Source organism: Otolemur garnettii, unplaced genomic scaffold (genome assembly GCF_000181295.1).
Source record: "Otolemur garnettii isolate 467f Iridium unplaced genomic scaffold, OtoGar3 scaffold00006, whole genome shotgun sequence".
In the NCBI taxonomy this organism is placed as follows: domain Eukaryota; kingdom Metazoa; phylum Chordata; class Mammalia; order Primates; family Galagidae; genus Otolemur; species Otolemur garnettii.
Window position 1 is genome coordinate 27,708,978 of NW_003852401.1, and position 24,451 is coordinate 27,733,428.

Here is a 24,451-nt window from a genome sequence, read left to right on the forward strand (position 1 = left end):
GTGGGGACAACTCCGAGGCTGACTTACACTCCAGAGCTCCCACAGGCCCCATACGATCAGGCTGTAGCACTTCATTTGAATGAGATCACACCCTTGCTTGACTTTTTCCCCTTCCCTTCCTGGTGTCCCCCAGGACCATCTCCTTGCTAAAGCAGCGCACATACACAAGAGCCCTCTTCTCAGCGTCTGCTTCATGGGAGTCTATCCTGAGACATCTGCAGACTGTGCCAACGGATGCTGACCTTCGGGCCAGCTTCAGGGTCACAGGCCTACCTACGCATAGATAATCACTGATGACCCGACATTTGCTGAAAACCTCCAGCAGGGAAGGGATTGATCAAAATAAACAGTGAGATGTAAACAAGTCCACTGTAATTCCCCAAGTAGAAGAAAGAAAAAGGAGGGGTAATAGGAAGAAAGGGAAAAATTAAACTCAGAAAGAAAGGAAGGTTCACTGTGCAGATATAATAAATGAAACCTGAATCATGCACCTCCATAAGCACATTCTCTTTACTCCATCAGGGGAGCCTTATGCCACATAAGGAGCTGCAGACAGATGGATAATTACCTACCCACCACCGTGCAGCTCTCTAAGCCTGCCCTCTCCCCAGCCCCTCCCAACCCCCACATCTACCCATCAAGAGTAATTCTGAAAACAGCCTGCACTGCCAGTCAGTACTATGTTGTGTCTGACAGGGAGCAGCTTAGACATAATAGAGAACAAAATCCCGAGCCCCTCACCCTCCACTCTGCCCCACACAGGCTTCAGATACCCACGTGACTCAAATGTAACAGGCACTTTTAACACCTGCTCAACGCTGTCTCCAGGACTAGCTAGCATCTATAATAGCAGTAATGAGTTACGTCAAGTCAAAAGTGTACTTTACAATTTATTTCACACACGCTGTGGATCTTTTCTCCAGGTTATGGCAAATTTATTTTGGCAGGCTAAAATAGTTAAGAACTAACTGGATGCAGACTCCTTCTTTCCTTAACAAATTTTAATAAAGAGTATATACTATTAAAGATTTTGGCCCCAATTTTCTAGTAAATTCCCTTCTTCCCATCCCTTAAATACACACACAATATCCTTTCTATAGAGTAACATGTTCATCAACACTATTTGGAATAAAACACACACATACACTGCTGTTAATTACAGCATCCAGTTTCTGTCCCCCTCATTTTGAGAAGAAAAACTTAAATGTATATATTTCCTAAAATTCAACTTCCAAGGCTATACTTACTAAGAAGTAGAAAAGGAACCTGTGTTCGAGGTTTGCTCTTTGCTTTGCTCTTCAGAGGATGGGCATGATTCTTCCATACATAAAGGAATACAGATAAAAAGGTGAGGTACATTCTACTAGGTCCTCTTTACAGCTAAGTGCACAGACTTCTGGCCCCTGTGTGAAATTCTCGGGGAAAGCACACTAAAACACAGGGATGCTGGCAGCCGAGGCACAAAAGTGCTTCAGCCAGTCCAGAGTTCCCTATAGTGACAGAAATCCCAAGGGAGCAAAGCTAAATATTTGGCTACTTTAGTTATTCTCTAATAAGCTCTTTTCATGTGGAACTCTCGGTTTTGTTTTGTCTGTTTGTTTTTCCCTTCTGTCATCCCTGACATTCTTTTCCTTTTATGGTTAATAGAAGTAGGGGGGAAAACTTTTAAGGCAAGAATCTCAAAGCTCTTCCATTTAATCACAGAATGTTGACTGGATCATCCCCAAAGGTTTACTTGAGACTAAGCAGAATTTCTTTTAAAGAAGGAAAAATAGGATGCATAGGAAAGCAACATATTCTTAAATATTTATTCAATAAATATTTATTCATAGTATATGCATGTGTTGGGGGGTGGCTATTCTATCTACATGCTACTATTCTTCCCAATGTTAAGGGAAATGTTAAAAATATGTGTGGATGAGTATATATATATTTTGGAAAGATGAGATGGAAAAGGTGAGTATGAGCTCTGGAATCCGAAGTGGTATAGAGTGCTGTGAGAGTTAAACCCTGCGGTTAGCAAACTAAGGCCTCTTTTTGTACTGCTTAGGCCCTACGAAGGGTTTTTATAGTTTTAGATGGTTGAAAAAATCTAAAGAGGAATCAAAATTTTGTAGCACGTGAGAATGATATGAAATTAAAATCTCAGTGTCCGTAAATTAACTTTTATTGGAATACATTCACACTCATTGGTTTACATATTGTCCACAGCTGCCTTTGCACTACAAGAGCAGAAATGAGAAGTTGCGGCACACACCATATGGCCCACGAAACTTACTGACTATACAGAAAATGCTTGCTGACCTCTGGTTTATAGGAAGGAGACACTAGGGATTATGATGAGGGAGTCACTTCTGCTTAATGTCATTATGAAGGAAGTGACGTTTCTCCCTCACTCTTTGATAGCCCTTCGTATCTTCTTTGACCACTGTGGCCCTGTGTGGGAAGAGATGGGAAGGGCAGGTTTAATCAGTCCTCCTTGCACAGTTGGAGAAGCTGAGGCTCAGCCTAATATGGGGACTTAACACTGTTGGTGGCTAGTCATGGTCACCTTGTATTCCAACTCATCCTGAGCCCTTTTCTACCTTATGACGCCAAGTAGGATGTTGACACAATAGTGCTATGATTTGGATGTGATTTGCCTTTGCCAAAGCTCATGTTGAAATTTGAACCCCAATGTGGTAGTGTAGGAAGGGGGGGCCTAATGGGAAGTGTTTGGGTCATAGAGGCAAATGGGGTCATCTCACAAACAGATGAATGCCCTCCTTCAGTGACGAGTGAGTTCCTGCTCTTGCAGGAATGGGTTAGTTTCCTAGAGAGCTGGTTGTTAGAACTTGACTGCCTCAATTTCTCTCTCTTGCCTCCTCTCTCACCATGTGACCTTTCTGCACAACCCCATCCCTCTTCTATTTTCCCTTATGAGTGGATGTAGCAAGAGGACATTACCAGATGCGACTGCCCAGTCTTGAATCTTTGAGCCACCAAAATTGTGAGCCAAATAAACCTCTTCTCTCCTTGGCCCTTTTGTATAGTCATGGAGAGAAAACCTGAGAGTCTCAAAGTCCTGTCTCCAATATAAGTTCCCTCCTGATGTGCTTATGAAGAATAAAGATCATTATGAGAAGTCAATGAGTTAGTCATGGATGGTACTTCATACAATGCCTGGCACTGTGCAGTCGTAATGTAACTTGTTTTTAGTCACTGGATGGGAACCTGTGGGGATTTTCAAAAAGTAATCGATACGTTCTCACTAGAAAGCCATAAAGGACCCAGTGGACACCTGAACGTGAGATTAAGTTAGACTTTCATATGAATGAACACTATGGAAACATTCCATCTGTGGAACAATTTCTAACTCCTTTAGGGCAAAACTCTCCCAGGTATTAGCTCAGGAAAAAAAAAATCCAAAAATGCTTATATTTTCAAGTTATTTGTACAAAAAATGGATGTAAAAACTATTTTCACATCTGGGAAGAAGTATATTAGGTTGAAATTTAGAATTAAGGAATTGAACTGAGCATCTAGAACTCCACGGCCTGGGAGTCGGCAGCGAGGGAGAGAGGCGGGAAGGAAGGACAGGCAAGAACTTTGGGGAGAGATGAGCAGACCTGGGAGGAATCAGCCGGCAACAAGGTCGGCCCCAGGGACTCAAATTGGTTCACAAAGGCAGGAAAGCCACTAGATTTAGAAACCAATCCAATTAACTTACTCCATTTTCCATTTTCCATGCTAGTAACTTCTTCTTTGGGAAAGAAAATGTCCTCTCAAAAATAAAGTTTCCCTTTATGATTATTGGGACATCATATACCCATGCCACCAAATATCTTAACAATTAGAACAAATTTTTAAAAGACCCTCTTGACATGAAACTATTTCATACTATAAGGAAATAAGCAATCTTCTGCAGACCGTAATGCAATAGAACTGTGTTTTTCTTTTTCAAACTGCAAGTCAGGATCCATTAATGCTAAAATCAGTTTAGTGGATTAGCAAACATACAGAAAAGAATAGGATAGCGAATATCAGGGTGGATTACACATAATAAAGGACAGGTGCTGTTCAGTAAAACAAGTTTTAGTGATGCATGTGTGTGTTTACACACTGATTTATATTTCTAGGCTATCATGTAAACTGTACTCTAAGAATCATCATCAAAAATGTGTAAAAGCCACTGTAATAAAGTATTAATTCACTGCAATAAAGTTCTGTATAAAAATCCTAACGCTGCCAGACACGGTGGCCCACACCTGTAATCTTAGCACTCTGGGAGACTGAGGCCAGTAGACTGCTTGAGCTCAGGAGTTCAATACCATCCTGAGCAAGAGTGAGACTTCATCTTTACTAAAAAAATAGAAAAACTAGTTAGGCATCATGGCGGGTGCCTTAGTCCCAGTTACTGGGGAGGCTGAGAAAAGAGGATCACCTGAGTCCAAGAGACTGAAGTTGCTGTGAGTTATTTTTTTTTTTTTTTTTTTTTATTTTTGAGACAGAGCCTCAAGCTGTCCCCCTGAGCAGAGTGCCCTGGCATTACAGCTCACAGCAACCTCCAACTCCTGGGCTCAAGCGAGTCTCCTGCCTCCGCCTCCCAAGTAGCTGGGACCACAGGCACCTGCCACAACGCCCGGCTATTTTTTGGTTGCAGCCGTCATTGTTGTTTGGCGGGTCCAGGCTGGGGATTCGAACCTGCCACCTTAGGTGTACGTGGCTGGCGCCTTAGCCGGTTGAGCTATAGGTGCCGAGCCAGTTGCTGTGAGTTATGATGATGCCACGACACTCTACCCAGGATGACACAGTAAGACCCTCTCTAAAAATAAAATAAAATAAAGTAAAATAAAATAAAAATCCCATTTCATTTACTCACACTTTCTTATGAGAGATAGAACACAACTATAGCCCAGGATGAAGGAGAGAAATGGAGTGGGAAGGGAGGGGAGTGGGGAGGCTTGACAGAAGGAGGGTAAAAGGCAGGACCACACCTATGGAGCATATGACAAGGGTACAAGTCAAATCTGTGAAGTGTAGAACATAAATGTTTTGGCACAATAATCAAGGAAATGAGGTGAAAGCTATGTTGATTGGTTTAATGTAACCATATCAGATTATATATATAAAAAAAAAAAAACCCAGCACATTGTACCCCACATACGCATGAATGTATTCATGATCTATGTGTATTTGACTTAATAAAATAAAAAAAATCCTATTTCATTGAGTAGTCAAGTTGGGGGTAATTACTCTTAACACGAGATTCCTTAAATGACAAGCTTTTCCTCTGCTTTTAAAACATGCTATAATTTGTAGAAAAAAAGGAACTTATATATGCCTTGTCAAGTAGACTTCTTTTAAAAGTGTGTCTATTAATAAATATAGAATTGATATTAAAACAAAAAATATATCACGTCAAAACCATAAATGATGACATTATTTGTAATAATGGCCTATCTACTCCTTCATGAAATAAACCATTATTATATTTTTCACACTAACTGTACATTAATTAATCCACCATGGAACAGAAGAGGAGGCTGAAGAGGAAATCTGGTGGGCAGGGACTGGTTTTACCACCACCACACTGGGACAACCTCCCACAATCCCCTTAGATCTACAAAAAGAAGGTAAGATTTCTGTTCTCCAATAAAGCACATTTCAGAAAAGCAGAACTTGCCTTATGTTTGAATGCTTACAAAATCTCCCATAGAATGGGGCATTCTCTTCATTTTTTCCCTCTGAATGCCAAAAAAGGAAAGGGCTTGTTACTTCCAAGAAAAAGGAAAAAATCAAGTAATTCATTCATACTGGGTGTGATGGCTACTGATTTTAAAGGGAGAAACTGTGTTAGAAACATATTACCTGGTAAGACTGCAGATTTCATGCAAAAGAGGTATATGTTTCAGAGGTTACTTGAGACCGATTTGGAGAAGACGACCTGAAACAGCCTCAATCAATACAGAAAGGGACACTTAGAGAGGTGAGGGGATTGAAATAAGATAAAGGACTGACTGAATGAATGAGTTAAGAGGGCTGAGATTTAACACCAAGTTAATATTCCCGAGGTCGGGCTTCTCCATTGCCTGAATTGGATGTCCTTATACAAGTCACACGGACATGCTCGTGAGGAAAGAAAAGAACATTCCTGTGTTATGTGAATGGGAACCCAGGTTTTGGAATAAAGTTTGTAGTGGCATTGTGCAGAAGTCCAAGCAGTACTGTATATCAAACAAGTAAGACAGAAATGAATATGCCAGAAGTGACCTACTGATGTCCGAGACTCTGAAGTCAAAAAAGCATACGGAAAATTTAAAGACAAGATTTCATAAAATGTGAGCGTGGAAGGATGTCATATTTCTGAATTATTCATTTTGTGCCATGTGATTTTAAATGTAAGCAAGTAAATGAATAATTTAAATACAAGTAGAATTCCTCTCTTTATCTATACTCCTAGAATATGCAAGTTCAAGTTGGCATTAAGAACTTTAAAAAAGGCTTCTGTAAAACCTTTTCACTGAAAAATTGAGGGAACACCTTTAATTGGGGGACTACCTTACATATGGGCACATACGAAAATCTGCAACTCAGATAACTGAGTGAGAGTTTTCAGTAGTTGGCCTGTGAGTGAACTGAACTGCAGGCAGGTGTTATATGTAGTGTATTAAAATCCATAAATTAAAACACCTATAAAGTGCTATCAAACCAATTCTTCTCCACTAAGAAATTCTTTATGACATCTCTGTGCTGTGTGGAACAGAGGTCCCATGTCCACTTCCCAGGGCCACTATCGCTTTGATTGACAGTTCTGTATATACCAACAGCTTCCCACCTGCAGCTGCCTCTGCATCTCTGCTTCCCTACTCTAGGGCTTTCTCTGGTGCCTCTGCAGCTTCCTCAGCCTGATACGGACAGCCCTAAGGTACTGGGGATGTACTGCCCCCAGGGGAAATGGTGGATGAATACTCGTTTCTCCACTGCTTGGTGGACAATTCCGAGATGCAGTCTACACGAGACTGGCAGAGCCAAGCCCCAGGTGTCCACAGGGGTCACCTGCTCACTGACACACATCTCACAGGCTTTCTTCCATCCCCTGTCTCATATTCTCTACTCTATCACTTCTGTTTCTTGGGTTTGCCTCCCAAATAGACTACCTGGACTAAAGTCCTTGTCTCCAGGTCTGTCTGGCATAAACCACTGCAGAGCATGTGGTGATTTTGCATCCTCTTTGAAAAAGAACTAGCTGTTTGCCAAAGTCAAGGTAAAAAAGCTTTACCCTCATTCTTTCTAGCTGAATTACTTAAGTCTTTGGAAATGTGTCATCCATTCCTTTCGGTACGTGTTTAATGATCCTCAAAGAGTTTTTCTGTGTGTTGTAGGATATACTCAGATAAACTAAACAAAGTTCCAGCCTCAAGGACCTTCCACTTGAGAATGAGATATGAAATATGGAGGAAGAAAAGAAACCTATTACTTAAAGAATACTCAGACCACAGAAGAGTGATGTGGAAGTTCCCAGGAGAGGGCCTACTTTCAGCTGACTAGTATTTCATCACTGCCAGACAGAACGACAATCTCCCCTTTGGTAATCCCGGTACTGAGAGCGTGGTGGCTCATGCCTGTAATCCTAGCACTCTGGGAGGCTGAGGCGGGTGGATTCCTTGAGCTTCTGAGACCAGCCTGAGCAAAAGCGAGATCCCCATCTCTACTAAAAACAGAAAAACTGAGGCCAGAGGATCACTTGAGCCCAAGTTGGAGTCTGCTGTGAGCTATGACACCACAGCACTCTACTCAGGGTGACAGTTTGAGACTCTGTCTTGAAAACAAACAAACAAATCCAGTACTGACTTACAGGTAAGCCCAAATGTGGTACGTCAGGTTATGGCCTTGCAGATGACCAATTCAATACCAAAAGGCAAAGCATTTTATTGTATAAACAATAAAGACATTTATTGCATAGAGCTCCATAGACAGGAGCTCTGTCTAACAGGTGTGATATCATACATCCAGGGGAACCAAGGACACAAATGAGGCTTCCCTGCTGTCTCTGGATCATGCAAAACATGTTCCCACCTCAGCCCCTTCACTCTTGATATTCTCTCTACACAGAAAGCCCTTCCACTAAATATCTGTAGGCTCACTCACATCCTTCAGCTCTCGCGATTCAATGCCATCCCCAACTGTCCTGTGGAAAATAACATCACCACCCCACATGCTGTCATGCTCTAGTGCCTTCCCTTTTCTATTCTTTTTCATAGCACTCAACACCACTTGATATGTATTTGCTTATTTTTTTAATTTTTTTTTTTACTTTTTTATTATTATTTTTTTTGAGACAGTCTCACTTTGTCACCCTTGGTCGAGTGCTATGACATCACAGCTCACAGTAACCTCAAACTCTTAGGTGTAAGCGAGTCTCTTTCCTCAGCCTCCTGAGTAGTGGGACTACTGGCACCTGGCCACAACACCCAGCTGTTTTTTAGGACGAGGTCTCGCTCTTGCTTGGGCTGGTCTCAAACCCATGAGCTCAAGCAATCCACCTGCCTCAGCCTCCCAAGTGCTGGGATTACAGGCATGAGCCACTGCACCCCACCTATTTATTTGTTCTTAATCTCCTCCCACTACAAGGCCTATGATATTAAAGACTTTTTCCTTCTGCTATATCCCTTACACCTAGAATAGTCCCTGACCCAGATAAGGTATTCAGTGAGTATTTATTGAAAAAATGAATAAATTTCATCATTGCAACCTGAAAATCATCATTGGCCACAGTTGACATTCCATAAAATTATTTGGAATCATGACACAACCCTGTAACTCATGGGTCTAAAGGGTAGGCAATCATTTTGTGAAAAAAGTAGGGTTTCTTCTGGGAAAGTTTTATTGTATATATCAGGTATGAATAAATAAAGGTTTTGATTACGTAATGAACTTGTACAGACCACAGAATGTAACTCATTCAATGGCCATTGTGTGAATAAGAAAGAAATCCTGAAATTTTAGATCTTAGGTACTATACTTAGCTCACCAAAAATGTTTATTCATGTATTCACGAGACAAACATATATTGAGTGTATATAATTGGCATGGTGTTGGGCGAGGTGCTATATTTGATTTTTCTTTTGAAAATTGACTTTATACTTCATTGTAAGCCATATCTTACCATTATACACAAGGAAAGCTCATCTTTTAAAAAAAATCATGTTTTTCTCCATTATTTTACTATGTACTTAACTCAGTGATGTCGTCTCTGAGAGAGAATATTCACAGGAAATGGCGTCTTTTATTCAGATAACTTTAAATGTAAACATTCTCTTTTCTCCTGGCATTTAAGGGGACCAAGAACCACTGTATTTAGCAACATTAAATGCTCACCACAAAAATTACCTAAGTAGGTGTCACAATCCAATTACCTGGAAATAATTCATTCCACTACAAATTCATGTTCTTCAAACACAGGAGGCCCTCATAGTTAGGTGATAATCTTTTATTCATCCCTAATTGAACCTACCCACTCCTCTTTTTTTTTTTTTTTTTTTTTGCAGTTTTTGGCAGGGGCTGGTTTTGAACCCGCCACCTCCAGCATATGAAGCCAATGCCCTACTCCTCTGAGCCACAGGCACCACCCCCCACTCCTCTTTTGACTTTACATTAAAAATGGTAGCCAATTTCCATCTTTCGTTTCACCTTAAGATTCCTACACTTCTGTCTCAGAAGAGTCCTCCCTTTGCTTTCCCCCAGTATCTTCCCATCCTCTTGAAGACTTCCATTGACTTAGACTGTTCTTCATGTTTTTAGCCTCTTTTCCCCTTAAGGGATTATTTTCCCCAGTTTATAAAGGAGGCTCAAGTCTTTCTATACATTAATAAAAATACTATTTCCCTCTACTCTGCTATTCCTTTGATATTTCATATTCTCTCACCTTCCCCGTTACGTCCCACCTTACAGAAAAGTTTGATTTCACTGCTTTCCATGGTCCTTCCCCTGCCCACTTCCACTCCCTTTCTCCCAGGTAGCTGCTTCCACCCACCTCAAAAGTTCCAAGGAAAGCCAGGAGCCACAGCCAGTGGCTTTGCCTTGGTGGTGCCCTTGCTCACAGTTGTGTGGTAGGAATGACAGGGGCTCCCCTCACCGTTCCCACTTCCATGACACAGTACTGCTCTACTCCCATCTTTTTTCTACAGCTGATCCTGACTTAATAAAGTTCTTATTCTCTTCTTTCCCCTCCAACTTATAAAGATCCCTTAAGGACTCGACCCTTTGTTACTTCTGTCTCCAGTTTTCTTTATCAGTGACTCCTGGACGTCACAATTGCTCTTTGTAGTTCTAACTTCCCTTTCTGAACCTGTGTGCCTGTATTTGTCAATTAGACAAACCTGCCAGATTCAAACAAACCTTTTTCTCCTCTTTTACATCTTTCCTTGTTTGTTTGATTGTTTTTGAGACAGAGTCTCACTTTGTCACCCTTGGTAGAATGCCATGCATCATCATAGCTCACAGCAACCTCAAACCCCCAGGTTTCAGTGATCTTCTTGCTTCAGCCTCCCAAGTAGCTGAGACTGCAAGGCACCCACCCCAAGGCCCAGCTAGTTTTGCTATTTTTAGTAGAGATAGGGTTTCGTTCTTGCTCAGGCTGGTCTCCAACTCCTAAACTCAGGCGATCCACTGGCCTTGGCCTCCCAAAGTGCTAGGATTACAGGTGTGAGCCACCCCGCCCAAACTTCCTCATCCTTCTTTGAATCTTCTTACTGAAAATGACCAAACCATGCTCTTGGCTAAAGCTGAGAATGACCTTTGACTTCTTTTCTCCTTTCCCCCCACTTCCAGGCTGTTCAAGTTGCTCAGATTATTCTTGCATTTTTCCTCAGATTTGGCAGTAGGTCTATTTGGTCTCTCATCAGTCTTTTCCCATGTCATTTGATTCAACATAAGCTCCGGGTATCTCAAGGTGCACTGCACATCAGGCGCCTCTCCCCTATAAAAGCATTCTCTAAGGCACAGTTCTGATCCTGTCACTCCTCCTCCCTAGAAACATTCCATGGCTCCCCAGTACTGACTGCATAAAATTCACACTCCTTAGCTTGGCTTACAAATTCCTGCAAATCAGGAACAAACCTCTCCTCACTTTATCTCTCATGACATCTGCTGGCCTTCCCAAAGCCACATATACCTTTCTTTGGTTTCTGTGTAGCACACACCTTCCTACCACCAGGCCTTTGCTAAGCTGTTCCTCTCTCAGTCACGCCTTTCCTTCTCTGCCACCCCAAATGTCACCTGTATAATCTCTGCTTAAATGCTAAACTTTCCCTGATTCTTCCATCCGAAGTCATTGTTGTACCGGTGAAGTCCTATGGTACTATAGGAATCCTGCTTTTTCAGCACTTAACGATTTCCCACCATTTTTATAGTTAATAACACATATACCTCTTTTCTCTTTCTCTAGACCGTGAGCTACCCTGGAGTAGGACCGAAATCTCCTCATTCTTTGAATCTCCAACCCTTCTCAACATTCCTTGTCCTATATCCACAGGTATATAGAAGGCAATTAACAAATATTTGTATATTAACCATTGTAACTCTGGATCTTAGTGCTCAAAATTTTCTCAATTTTAACAACAATTACTTTTTCTATGTAAAATAAAAAAGTAAGTCCCATTTCTCCACGGTACCATAGTTTATTCCTTTTAGCCCCACAGGTCAATTTTCAAATGTCTTTTACTCCCAAGTCTTCTGAAAAAACAAACTTCTTTAAGAGGCCCGATAATGGAAAAGAAAAGCATTAATGCTACTTTAAGTGAGGGAAAGCCATCCTGCCAAAACAAATGGCTTGCTTCAGGCCACAGCAAAAGGTACAACCATTTACCAGACTGAATTACAGGATTCAAGCTGTATGTGTTGTTATTCTTACCATCCACTCTTTACAAAAGCCAGGCACTGCATTTTAAAAATTATCACTTTTACACTAGAAAGGAAATCACTAATTCCTAAGTCATCCATTATGCTATTGTATAATTTCCATATAACATTTCCTCTTCTCCAAATAGTTTATTTGCCTTGGTAATTCCTAATATTTTAAATTTTCTTGTAAGACATTTACACGGCTGGTTTTACTTACAAATATTATAAAAATGATGACTTTTTTTTTTAGCTGAAACCTCTTAGAATGGCTTTGAAATTCCATAAGCACTTTTCTCAGAAAGATATTTGGCAGAGCTAATAAATGAGTAAAGAACTAAGATACAAAATTCATTTTTATAAATCTGTCCTTAAATCTTGGATGAGATTCAACAACCTCATATTAAAATTTGAGATGTCTTGACTTGAAAGACGTGGGGAAATTTACATTGTGGCTCAAGAGTACCTGGTCTATATATCTTCACTAATTAACCGAGGATATATATAAATGGGGAAAAAATATGGAAAGCCCTAGTTTTAGTATTTCCAATGTAGTGATATCATGCAACCTTTGCCAAAAAAAAAAAAATTGCAAACAAAATTTTAAATTTGAGGGTAAAAGAAATCTCTGGTGCCAACGTGTTGTGTATTTACTTGTGTAGTCATGACTGCTACAGGCTTTTCAGAGCGGACCCGGGCAGCTAGTTTGGTTCTGACAGCAATGCAGTAGAATTTAAGGTGTTATGACTAAAATGTGTTCTAAGCAGGTTAATCTAGTCATACAACATTTTAATAAAGAAGTATCAAGATATTAAGTGTACAGAGCACTGATTGCAGGAGACATACAGCACAGACAACGGGGAGTCAAACTGTGTGGGACACACACAGAATATGCCACCTCCCTACCTCTATCCAACCCTACACAAGCCTATCTTCATCGCGCAGAGACAATTAGACAGCTATCGAGTCCAGATGCACTTCTGTGTCCTGGTTCTCACTGTGTGAGTGATTACCAGTCTGACATTTTCTAAATTCCCTACTAGTGGGCTATAGTGGGTAAGCAAGCAGGGACTTCACCCACCTGGGGCCCCATAACCATGGGTCTTGAGAGATTTCAATTCCTAAACGATAGACCACCTTGCCATTGTGAGTCTGGGAGAGGATGTCACCAGCAGTAGAAATAAAGTATCCCGTTTCCTAAGGAAAACGCCCTGGCTGTGTGACACTGAGCAAGGGGCCACCAAACATTTCTCAGTATGATCTTCTTCTTCTCTTATAAAGACCTCGCCAGTCTATATTTCGATACACCTTTCCCAAGTTCATTTTAAAATGAACCACCCATCCTTCAGCCATAGGTTTTCGGTGTCTAAAGGTGGAAGGAGACGGTCTAGTTGGCAATCAAAGTTGTGGGAACAAGGAGAGGATTCTGACCATTAAAGACCCTTCTCCTTCAGATCAGACAAGAGAAAAACAATAGAAACTGCAGAGTCAGGGAGACCAAGACTCTTACAGAACAGTCTAAGGAAAGAAGAAATACCACAGGATAAACGCTCCCTTCAAAACCGGCAACCCCAGAATGTGTAACCGTTAGCCTGTTTCACGGCCATGTGTATCAGAGACAAGCCCGCTTCCACATCCCCCTGGCATGAGCCTAGAAGAAGAGGAAGCGAGAAACCCTGGGCCGTCCACACTTTGAAGCAGAACCAAGACTGTACTCAGAGTTGCAGGGTCAAAATAATAAACACGGTCTCTCTCACTCAGCTGGTGACCCAGAGTCAGGGCACAGGCAGGTCTCTGGTTCTGGGGCGCAGTTTGGGGAACGCGGATGCAATCACATGCGTATACACACCTACACGGGATTTCACAAACCCGCCCCTACCCTACTGCCGCCCTCCACACTTCACACACCAAGTGCATCCTGCCCACATCACCGTTTCCATCTTCACATTCTTTCTCCGGGAGAGTCAGCTGAGAGATGAGGGATCCTAGCGGGGATTCCTGGAAATGTCACCCCCAACAGCTTCGGACTGCCACCCCCATCCCCTTTGCTGTCTATTTTGCGTGCACACATACACACACACACACACGCTCCTGCCAATAACTGTCATCAGGCCTGATCGCTGCCCCTAAGCTCCGGGTATCTCAAGGTGCACCGCACATCAGGCGCCTCTCCCCCAACGTCCCCTTTCCTCCTGGCTCCACGGGAAAAGGCATTGCCCCCTGGACGTTGCCTGCTGTCCCCGCTCATCAGCACTATTGTTCCATGCAGCCCCTCTCGCGGTCGGGGGCGCCCTTCAGCGGGGACCCGAGCTCCGTCGAGGACCGCGTCGGCACTGGGCACCCTTTACTCCACCCATCTTTCCCAGGCGGTGGTACCTTGCCTGACAGCTGGGTCCGCGGGCCCGCGGGAGCAGGCGGCGCTAATAACAGCGTTGGTGCCAAGCCTGGGAATAAAGCTCCGCTCCAGCCGCTCCTACCTCCAGCGCCACCATCTTCTCCGGCTGCTGCTGCCACCACCGCCGCCGCCGGGAGCGCAGCCGCCCTCGCCCAGCTCCGACTCCAGCTCCGCAGCCGCCGCTCGGACCCCTCCGGTCCCGCGGCCCCACCCCCTTTCCCCACCCTCCCGCCCGCTCGCCTGCTCGCTCGCTCGCCGGCTCCTCGTGACGCGCGCCGGGGCCCGGCCCCGCCGGCTTGCGAGGGAGGGCGCACGGGGGGAGCGCGCGCGCACACGCCGCCTGCTAGTAGCGCCCCTGCCTCCCACGCCCACCCGCGTGCGCGCGCTGCGCGCGAGCCGGAGCCGGCGGCGCCGGCGTCCTCAGCGGGCGGCCGGCAGCAGCGCCCTTTCCCGGGCGGGAGCGGGCTCGCAGGGCATCTGCGCCTCTGGCGCCCGAGTACCCGCAGGCAAACCTCTCCTGCGGTCCCCGGGCTTATTCTCTGGCTCTAGGCCGGGGATACAGAGAGGGAAAGCCGGCTTCACTTCCGAGGGGACTGACGGGGACCTCCGCCCTCCTCGGCCGCAGCCCAAGGGGTTCTGCAGCTTCCTAACCAGCAGCTGTGACCAGCCTTTGCGCATAGGAACTGGCCGCGCTGCAGAACCCCGAAGCCAGGCAGCAGCGTCGATTCCTGCCCTGTGTTGTCTTCCCCAAACTACTCCCGAGCTTTCCCGCTTCCCAGCGGGGTAGATACTGCCTGAGCTTCAGGAAAGATTGACAGTGTCTCCGGAATGCGCTGCAGTCCGGCGTTGTCGCCGCAAGGGGGAGAGCAGCGCGGACTTGAGCCAAAGCGAAGCTAGCCGGGGTGGCAGTCCTCGAGAACTGCCCAGTCCCGTCTGAGAGCAGAAAGCCCCTGGATTATGATGTTGGGAAATGCTCTGCTTGTTTTCCGACCCGCTATTCAGCCTGTTTCACCGAAACTTAAACTATCTTTCAGCCTTACATAAGCCATCCGCCCCCAATACGGCTCCTAGCTCGGGAGGGAGGCGACCCATCGGATCAAAGACCAGGTGGCAGGTGCTATGCGGTAATGAAAAGCAGTGGGTTAGACAGGTCCCTAGAGGCCTGGGTTCTGGCGTCAGTCCCACCAGTTCCGCCTCTTCAGGAGACGGAATTGTCAATAATATTATGTTTTCATGAAGCTTTATAGTTTGCATATAGTCCTCTTTATGCACATATTCTCATCTGGTATAATGAAGAAAAACCCTGGTTATCCAGATCCCCTAGGAAATGAATCTTGTACCACATTGTGTTTCTGTATTATTTTAAACGCAATGTCTCTTTTAAAAAATCTGAGAGCACAGCTTGAAGCATTCTGGAAGCCTTGTTTTAGATTTAAAATTCTTATGAATTTTGTATTACACTTCATAATCACTTTTTTGTTTTAATAAAGAAAATAATAGCTTCCTCCTACTCTCCCCAAAAGATATTTTAGTAAGAATTAAATACTACATACCAGGAAGATGCATCATGCTTGTCCTGTGACACTACTTACTCATTTTTTTCAGTAATTATTTAGCATAAAAGCAAGTCAGTCATAGTCCTTGTTCTACCAGAGCTCACAGTACCCTGGAGGAAATAGGTACTACACAATCAGACTAATTAAGTGCAACTGTGATAAATTCTCAACTGCAAAAGTGCTAAAGGTGCACAGGAAAGCCTAATCTAGATTTTAGTACTGAGTCAGGCTTTCTAAGGAAATGACATTTCAGGTTGTTGGGGAGAGGCTTCATGCAGGGAGACACATCCAGGTAGCAGGAAGGAAATGTGCAAAGGCCCAAGAAGGTGGAGCTGAATAGAGATGAGGCCGGGGAGGCAGGCAGCAGCCGGAACCTGCAGGAGACCTTGTGGGCTCTGTTAATTAAGGATGTTAATCTTACGAGCTTGTAAAGTCACTGAAGTGTTGTTAAGAGTGGGGAGCAGGCCAGCAGAATCACATTTTGGTTCTTGAAAGATTGTTGAGGTAGCTTGTGAAGAACTAATTCATGGAGGAGAAGTGTCCAAGGCAGGGAGGACTGAATCCACGACACATCTGGTTTTCTTCCTTTGGTGAGTGTTCAGTGTTTTCAGGTTGTGTGCTAACTACTCTTCTGTTTGTTTTTAGTTTGTGTCTCTCCTTTCCATTTGGAGGCCTGTTAGAGTGTCTCCCTATAATAGTTTCATTAATTTTAATCCCCTGTGTTTTAGGAAAGAAATCAACCCTGTTAGAATTTCAGGTTAAATAAGATGGTAAAGGCTCTGAGTGAGAGAGGTTTTTGCCATTTGGTTTGTATCTCAGAGATCTTTGTAGTTTTTTGTTAGGTTCCCAGTTAGACAAGGTTCTTAGATGCATGAATGAAAGATTATTGCTTCCCTTAATACCTTGAGGAGGGCAATGGCTCAGGCCTATTCTCTGAGCTGTTCAAGAGGCTGCAGCAGGAGGATTACTTGACCCCAGGAGTTGGAGGTTGCAGTGATCGTGCCATTGCACTCCAGCCTGGGTGACATAGCCAAGACTTTGCCTTTAAAAAGAAAATATTAATAATAATATCTTACCCTCAAATCTTATATCAGATTAAAGAAAATATTAAAATTACTCTGCAAAGTATTAAGTGCCATAAAAAGGTAAATAATAATTGTTATAACGGCAGCTTTGGGACCTCCAAAACTAATTAATTGCCAAGTAATCATATGTGGAAATCTCTCTTCCTCCCTGCCCCCCATGAAATACACAGATATTCCCTGTGGACAGTGGGAATCATTGTTTTAAGTGCTCATGTTATTCTTCATGGCTCGGCTGCAGGAAACTCAAAGCCAAATTGCAGATCATTGTAGGAAAGATCATTGATGGATTCATATCTATGCCTTAACTCGAGTCCTTTAGTCTTGCTCTATTCTGTCTATAGATTTCCTGTGCCTGCTTTCTTGGTATTTTTCTATTTTTTAACAGATTTCTTATGAGCCACTTTAAATATGTGTCTCTTTTTTTTTTGAGACAAAGTCTCAAGCTGTTGCCCTGGGTAGAGTCCTATGACATCACAGCTCACAGCAACCTCAAACTCTTGGGCTTAGCGAGTCTTTCTATTAACAAAGGCCAAAACTGCTCTTGAGTGTATCAGGAGGCAATATAATATAAAGTATTGGTGAACTGTGAGCAATTGTAGCTGGCAAGAATACTATAGACACTATGCCAGGAGACTTGGGTTTAAAGCGAAGCCTTGTCTACCATTCATTGCATGTGGATCAGATGTCTCCCTGAATGCCAGTGTAAAGTCTCATACTATTGGCAAACTTATGTATGTCTCCCGCTGGCTCCTTTAGGGTGATTTCTGATGCCCTAAACTCCCTGTCAGCCTCCCCTGTACCTACAAGTACAGATGATTCCCAATGTATGATTCAACTCACACTTTTTTACTTGATAGTGAGTTTATTGGGGTATTAAATGTTTACGATGTTTTTTCTTGTATAACCCCATCATAAATTGCAAAGCATCTGTATATTTACTTACAAGTCACTTGGTAAGGGAACGGGGATCCATGAACTTTTATTCACTTACATTTCTTTTTATCTGCAAAGACCTGAAGAGTTCTTTAGTCTTGCTCTACTGAATTCACTAAATTCATTCAAACTCCACAAAAGTTACTGGATGACATGGTTGTAGACAGCCAAAATTAGGTACGTTTCTTCTGATAGCAGTGGACACTTCGTGATTTTGAGTTCTTTATTCCTGTCTCAGTCCTTGAGTTTATAAGGACTGAGGATAAACACACAAAACCCGTTTTTCCTGAGGATTTTAGTTTTTCCAATATTTGGTAGTCCAGCCTCATTTCTAATGTATACTATGGCCATTTGCCACAGGATTTTAAATCTATAAATGAAATATGTGATTGTAAAGTGTATGTGTCCTAAACTTCAGTTTGCTTGTATATGCCAATTCTTATTTCATCAGCTTTTTCTTTGAAAGTAAATTCTGCCCTAGCTATAATAGTCAGGCTCCTTCTCTTTTCCTGAATCACAACCACTGTGCCCTTTCATAATTCCAACCAGAATTTTGTACTGTGTTTATCTGATACACAGAAAGACATTCTGGTGCCACATATAGTAGTAATTCTATCCCTGAAAATGAAGTTTTTGAGTAAAGAGTGTCATAGAAGCATTTTGGCTTTTAAAAATGGTTATATGCCCATCTTCTGAACCAACTTTCCTGGCCAGAGGCATGGTTTACACTGACTAACTTAAACCGATCAGCTCCCAGTCCCAGAGCTGGGTCCGTACTCCCTAACTGTACTCTCCAGTACGGTTAATAGAGGATAGAGCAAAGACAAGATAGACCACAAAGAGGATGAATGAACGGAGGGGCAGAAAACATCAACTACTCCCCTCACGTCAGGCTTATAATAGTGAAAAACCATGAACTTTTACCTAAATGTGTAGCAATAAGGGAACTAATAGATAGGTTATATGTCTTTATAGTAGAATTTTATGCAGGCTTTAAAGATACCATATCCACAGATTTTTTGTAATGACATGCAAAACGTTCACATCTTTTAAAAATTCTGGATACAAAATTGTACAGATGGATGATGACAACATTTTAAAAATGCACAGAAAAAAGTACACCAAAATGTTAATAGTAGCTTAACTCAAGTCGTAGGATGACTTTCTTCTTACTATGTTTTTGTAGATTAAAATATTTTTAAGAATGTTAGATCCTTATTTTGAAAAATAAAATTATTAAAGATGTAGCTGCAAAAATTAACACCCCATACCATCCGATGCCACAGAAGTAACTACTGCATCATTGTGCATTTCTAAAGCATTGTTTCCCAAATTCGATTCATTCTTCAAGGTTTATTTCAAAGGCCACATACTTTCAGAAAATGTTTTTAGACTAAGGTTGGTCATTGATGTGCCTTGTTGTCTGAGCATCTGTTTGTGGCACTAGCAGACTCCTGACCTCTATGGACATTAATAGGCAAAACTTGAGCAAATTGGTTGTTTATTCCACCTAATACTTGTCTATATACTTAGTTGTTTCTAGATTTATTTCAGTAGTAAAGTACCTGAAGATGATGGTCATCTGGTAGGAACACCATAGAATACTGATATATTTCATTCATCCTCAAACCATAGGCAATTTTGCTAGAAGAAAATATGACATTGTGTTTCTATTTAAAATATATCATTACAGTTAGGAATTTATTCCCTTGAAAATAAGGTGCAATGAAGTGCTCAGCAATTTTATAATTTTTTTCCTTTTTCTTTTTTTTAGGCACCTGCCACAATGCCAAGCTGTGCTATTTTTTTGTTGTTGTTGCAGTTTGGCTGGGGCCAGGTTAGAACCTGCTACTATCGGTATATGGGGCCGGCACCCTACTCAGTGAGCCACAGGCGTCGCCCTATAATTTTTTTCTTAATATATGTTTGCTATAGATTTATGTTTTGCCATCTTATTAATAGATTAAATGATAGTAAACACCAATAGTTTAGGAATATGTCTAAGATAAAAACATAAAACTGAGAAATTCTAATCATTTTTTTTCTTTTACTAGTTTTTAGGAAAAAAAATAACAGGCTACCCTTAGTAATTTTTGGCAGGAGTCCACCATGGTGTTGTTTCTAGAATGGCATTAATAGTCTGGGCGTGGTGGCTCACTCCTGTCATCCTAGCACACTGGGAGGCCAAAGCAGGAGGATTGCTTGATCCCAGGAGTCTGAGGTTGCTATGAGGTAGGGTGATGCCACAGCCCTCTACCCTGGGCATCAGAATGAGACTCTGTTCAAAAAAAAAAAAAAAAAGAGAGAGAGAGAGAATGGAACTGACCCATGGAAGTATGCTTTAAAATCACTGTTCCTGTTTTCTTTTAGGTATTTTGCTCTAAGTACGTTAATATCATCTTCCCAAGTAGTTCATGAACTCTGAAAGATCAGTGACAAAATGTCAATTATATTCCCTTGGTATTTCCTTCACTAAACATCTAGCATTTTATAGAGTACTAGGGAAGGACTCATCAAATATTTGTTGGCTGATGGATTATACACACGTTCCCTGACTTACAGTGGGGTTACAGTTTCAACTGGAGGTGTATAGCTTTCACACCATCCTGAAGCCAGAAAGTCTGAAGTTGAACCATGGTACGTCAGGGACCAGCTGTACTTGCTATCTTTCCAGTTTATTTCAGTAAGGTTGTTTACGAAGATTATCAAAATGATTTGCCTTTAAAATGATTTCTTTTTCTTATGCTATTATTTTTATTAGTCTCCATATAGTATCTGGAAAGAAGTGATATTTATTGGCTTGAAATAAGAAGCCTATAGCATATAAAATCAGCATCAGCAACTTGATCAGCTCCTCATCCCCTCTGTCAGTGAGGGCATGCCTCTTCACTCATTCTCTCTGTCTGTCTCAACATACACATACCATAAGCGATAGCCTGTGAAATTCCATTTCATTTAAGCACCACTTGGGAATTTCCCCCCATCCCTGTGCAATATCTGTATTCAGCCTGAAGAATAACAAGATAGTTAACAGTCATGACTATAGTGAACATTTCCAGTAAGTTATGCTGTTAAACATCCAGATCAGAATAGTTAGATCTTCTTTCCTCCAACTTCATTAATCTTATATAGGCTAATTACTGTGGTAGGCATTTGAGAGTCCAAGCCAAACATCACAAGCTTTATCCTCAAGGACTTTTCAGCTTCATGAGAGTCAGACCTGTAACAAATAACTTCGGTAAAGTGTACTGGCTATAAGCAAAGATATAAAAATGAGAACCCTGCCAAATGGTATTTTTCTTGTTGTCATTTGTTTGTTTTGTTAAATGTGTGTTTAAGGAATTAGTTCTTTATCTTCTAAAAGTCAGGTCTATAGTTAAATGAGCAGGGCTTTTTCCTTAAAAGAAATTTTGTTTCCTCATTGTAAAAAATATTGGGATCACCTAGATTTGATGATTTCCAGAGGCTTGTGAGTTTCTCTCGGGTAAGAAATTTGTGTATTTAGAAACACTGTGGGTAGACAAATGTGTCTGCTTCCAGAAAAAGTATAGAGATGATCATCTCCTAGTGGATGAACCTTCTGAAAGTTGAAAAGAAAGGCGTTAAGGTCTTTGATATTTTCTGTCGAACAAAAACTGACCTTAGAAAAGGGGCATTAGTCAGCACGAATTATTTAAAAAAAAAAAATCCTGGCTCGGCGCCTATGGCTCAACCAGCAAAGGTGCCAGCCACGTACACCTAAGGTGGCGGGTTCGAATCCCCAGCCCAGACCCGCCAAACAACAATGATGGCTGCAACCAAAAAATAGCCGGGCGTTGTGGCGGGTGCCTGTGGTCCCAGCTGCTTGGGAGGTGGAGGCAGGAGACTCGCTTGAGCCCAGGAGTTGGAGGTTGCTGTGAGCTGTGATGCCACGGCACTTTGCCCAGGGGGACAGCTTGAGGCACTGTCTCAAAAAAAAAAAAAAAATCCTCGAAAGGCTCAGCACCCTTAATACAGTACTTATGTACCATGCACCAAGGCTGGTGGGTTTCAGCCAGGGCCAGCTAAACAATGACAACCGCAACAAAAAAAATAGCCAAGCATTATGGTGAGTGCCTGTACTCCCAGCTACTTGGGAGGCTGAGGCAAGAGAATTGCTTAAGCCCAAGAGGTTTGAGGTTGCTGTGAGCTGGGACAGCACAATACTCTACAGAGGGCAACATAGTGAGGCTCTGACTTAAAAAAAATTCCTTGAAAAACAAAAAGATCACAACATTTTCTAATTTTTTTCTTTGAGAAATTTGTCCTTCTGCCTGTAACTCATATCTTTTTATTAAATCTGACTGTGGAGATGCTTCTGAGTTAGGTCAGTTTTGCTATGGATTGAATTTTGGAAGCACATTTTAATTTCAGCATTCACACAGCTGAGCACTGCTAAATTGAATAGGCTGTGGTTATGGGGACTGCAGGAACTGAGATGGAACCAAGAAATCTGTTATTGGAGAAACCTTTTGAGAGCCGAGAGATTTTAAGTCACTCTCAATAAGGTCTGATAGATTAAGGAATAACAAGTGTGGGATTCAGGAAAGCAGCTTTTCACCCTTCCTTGCTATTTTGGAATTATTTTCATCCTCATCCTGCTGCAAACCTATCAATAAAACTGAATTGAAATGGCCCTCAGTGAGCTGTGTAGCATAAATCTGAAACTTGTGCAACAATAAAATACTCTTGCCAAGTGAATAGGTAAGACAGTGTTGGTTGCATGCTTCTCAAAGAGCATCAGGTATGCATTTTAATTCTAGGAGAACAAAGAATAATCCCTTAGGCTTCTGTATAGTCTGCTAAAAAAAATGTGGTTGAGAGATTCAGCTACAGACTCACTTGCTCAATGTTGAACCTTAATATAATCGTAAGTCAAGTTTTCCCCCAAGTTCTTCCATGGATCACTGGTTCTGGGAGAAGACACAAGTTATTGTGTAGAAGAATAAAAACCTCCAGCATCAAATAAATTTGGAGAACTCTAGAATAAACCCAATTGTACAGGTTTTGGTTTTTGTTTCTAAATCGCATGGCTTCTTTAAGCCTTTAATTATGAATTTCCAGGGTGGAAGAGAGATGAAGGAATTACTAAATTTCCTGTGTTCCTGTTGCAAGAAACCTTTTGTGGGACAAGCAAGGCTGTATTATGACTTTTGCAAGCTCCTTACTCTACAAACAAATACTAAGGGCTATGTTTTATAACGGCGTTGGCATAAAGATGAATATATTAATATTATATAACAAAACATTTCCTTTGACCTAAAAGTTCATTTTATTTTTGTTTCTCGTTTTTAAAGAAATTAAAACCTTTGTGTAGGCCCCTACATGTATTGTGCCTAGGCCTTGTACCTACTCTGTAGGTTAAGTCTTCCCTAGAGCCAGATATTACATAGGATGAGTAAGCAACCACACAAAACCCCAAAATGGAATCTAGAGGCACAATATAGCATTCCATCGGAGCTCCTGAGATCGTACGATGCAGAGTCATTCCATTTCTTCATGCTTTGATAACTGAGAAAAGGAGACTCTCTCCCTCTCTCTCTTTCTCCCATACACACAGGCACACACACAAAACGACAGGACACTGAGGCAGATCACCCGGTTATTGAGTCTATGTGACCTCTACCCATTCATAATGTTCCTGTAAGCATTGAGAGTGTTCCTTTAAGCTAAAATACTGCACCTATTTTTAACATTTTTCGGTGAAAATCTACACAGAGTTGGATGCGTTGGCTGGAAAAGAAGCTTCTTAGTAAGTTACTCACTTTTACATATAAAGCTAAACATTCATTCATATTCAAAGCATGGAGAGAGAAAGTTCCATTGTTTAGATTGATGTTACCAATGTTTACTACATAGAGGCTTTCAATTCGGGGGTCTATTATTTTGTGACAGTGAACTCACTGGCCAGGATTATTGAGGGATGAACATTATTAATCCTTTGACAAGTAAAGCTGGGGGTAAGGAGCTGTGGATAACGCTCACAGTGTCTTGAGAATAATACAGAATTTGACTTTGCTAGCCATGTGAATCATCTTTCCAATGACTGATGATTCATCTTGCAAGGTAAGTTAGTACAAGGGAAGTTTCCCATATAGTAGGGATATTCAACTCCAGAACAAGATTAACTTTCCGAAATGAGAGTATATTTACCTAAAAATAAATTGCCATTTTCTGGTTGAGGAGCAGAGGTAAATGGATCCCAGAGATATACTAAGTATGTAGGAAATTTTAGTGTATCATAAAGATGGCATTTCAAATTAGTGTGAAAGAGATGGATTATTTAATAAGTAGTATTAGGCCAACTGCCTAGCCACTTGTGAAAAAGTTGGCTGGATCTCCATTTAACCCCTTACCTCACAGTAAGTTCCAGATGCTTCAAAAATAAAAATGTAAAATAATGAAATCATAAAAATCCTTGAAGAAAATATAAGTGAATATTATTATAATCTTTGAGTGAAGGTCTATCTAAACATGACACGAACTAAGAATTAGGAAAAAATACTGATAATATAACTACATTAAAAGTAAAGAATTTTTATGCCAAGCAATTGAAATAAGAAGAATCAAAAGAAAGCCTTATA

At 41.8% G+C, this 24,451-nt stretch overlaps 1 protein-coding gene across 1 annotated transcript in view; it reads right to left on the bottom strand.

Annotated features, from left to right (window-relative positions):
* The window catches only part of APBA1 (amyloid beta precursor protein binding family A member 1), a 226,411-nt gene extending 212,003 nt beyond the window's left edge, over positions 1 to 14,408 (bottom strand). The window contains exon 1 of the mRNA XM_003782933.2: positions 14,257 to 14,408. The gene's annotated coding sequence lies outside the window, so the exon portion shown is untranslated. The remainder of the gene's footprint in view (positions 1 to 14,256) is intronic.
* Between the last annotated feature and the right edge of the window lie 10,043 nt (positions 14,409 to 24,451).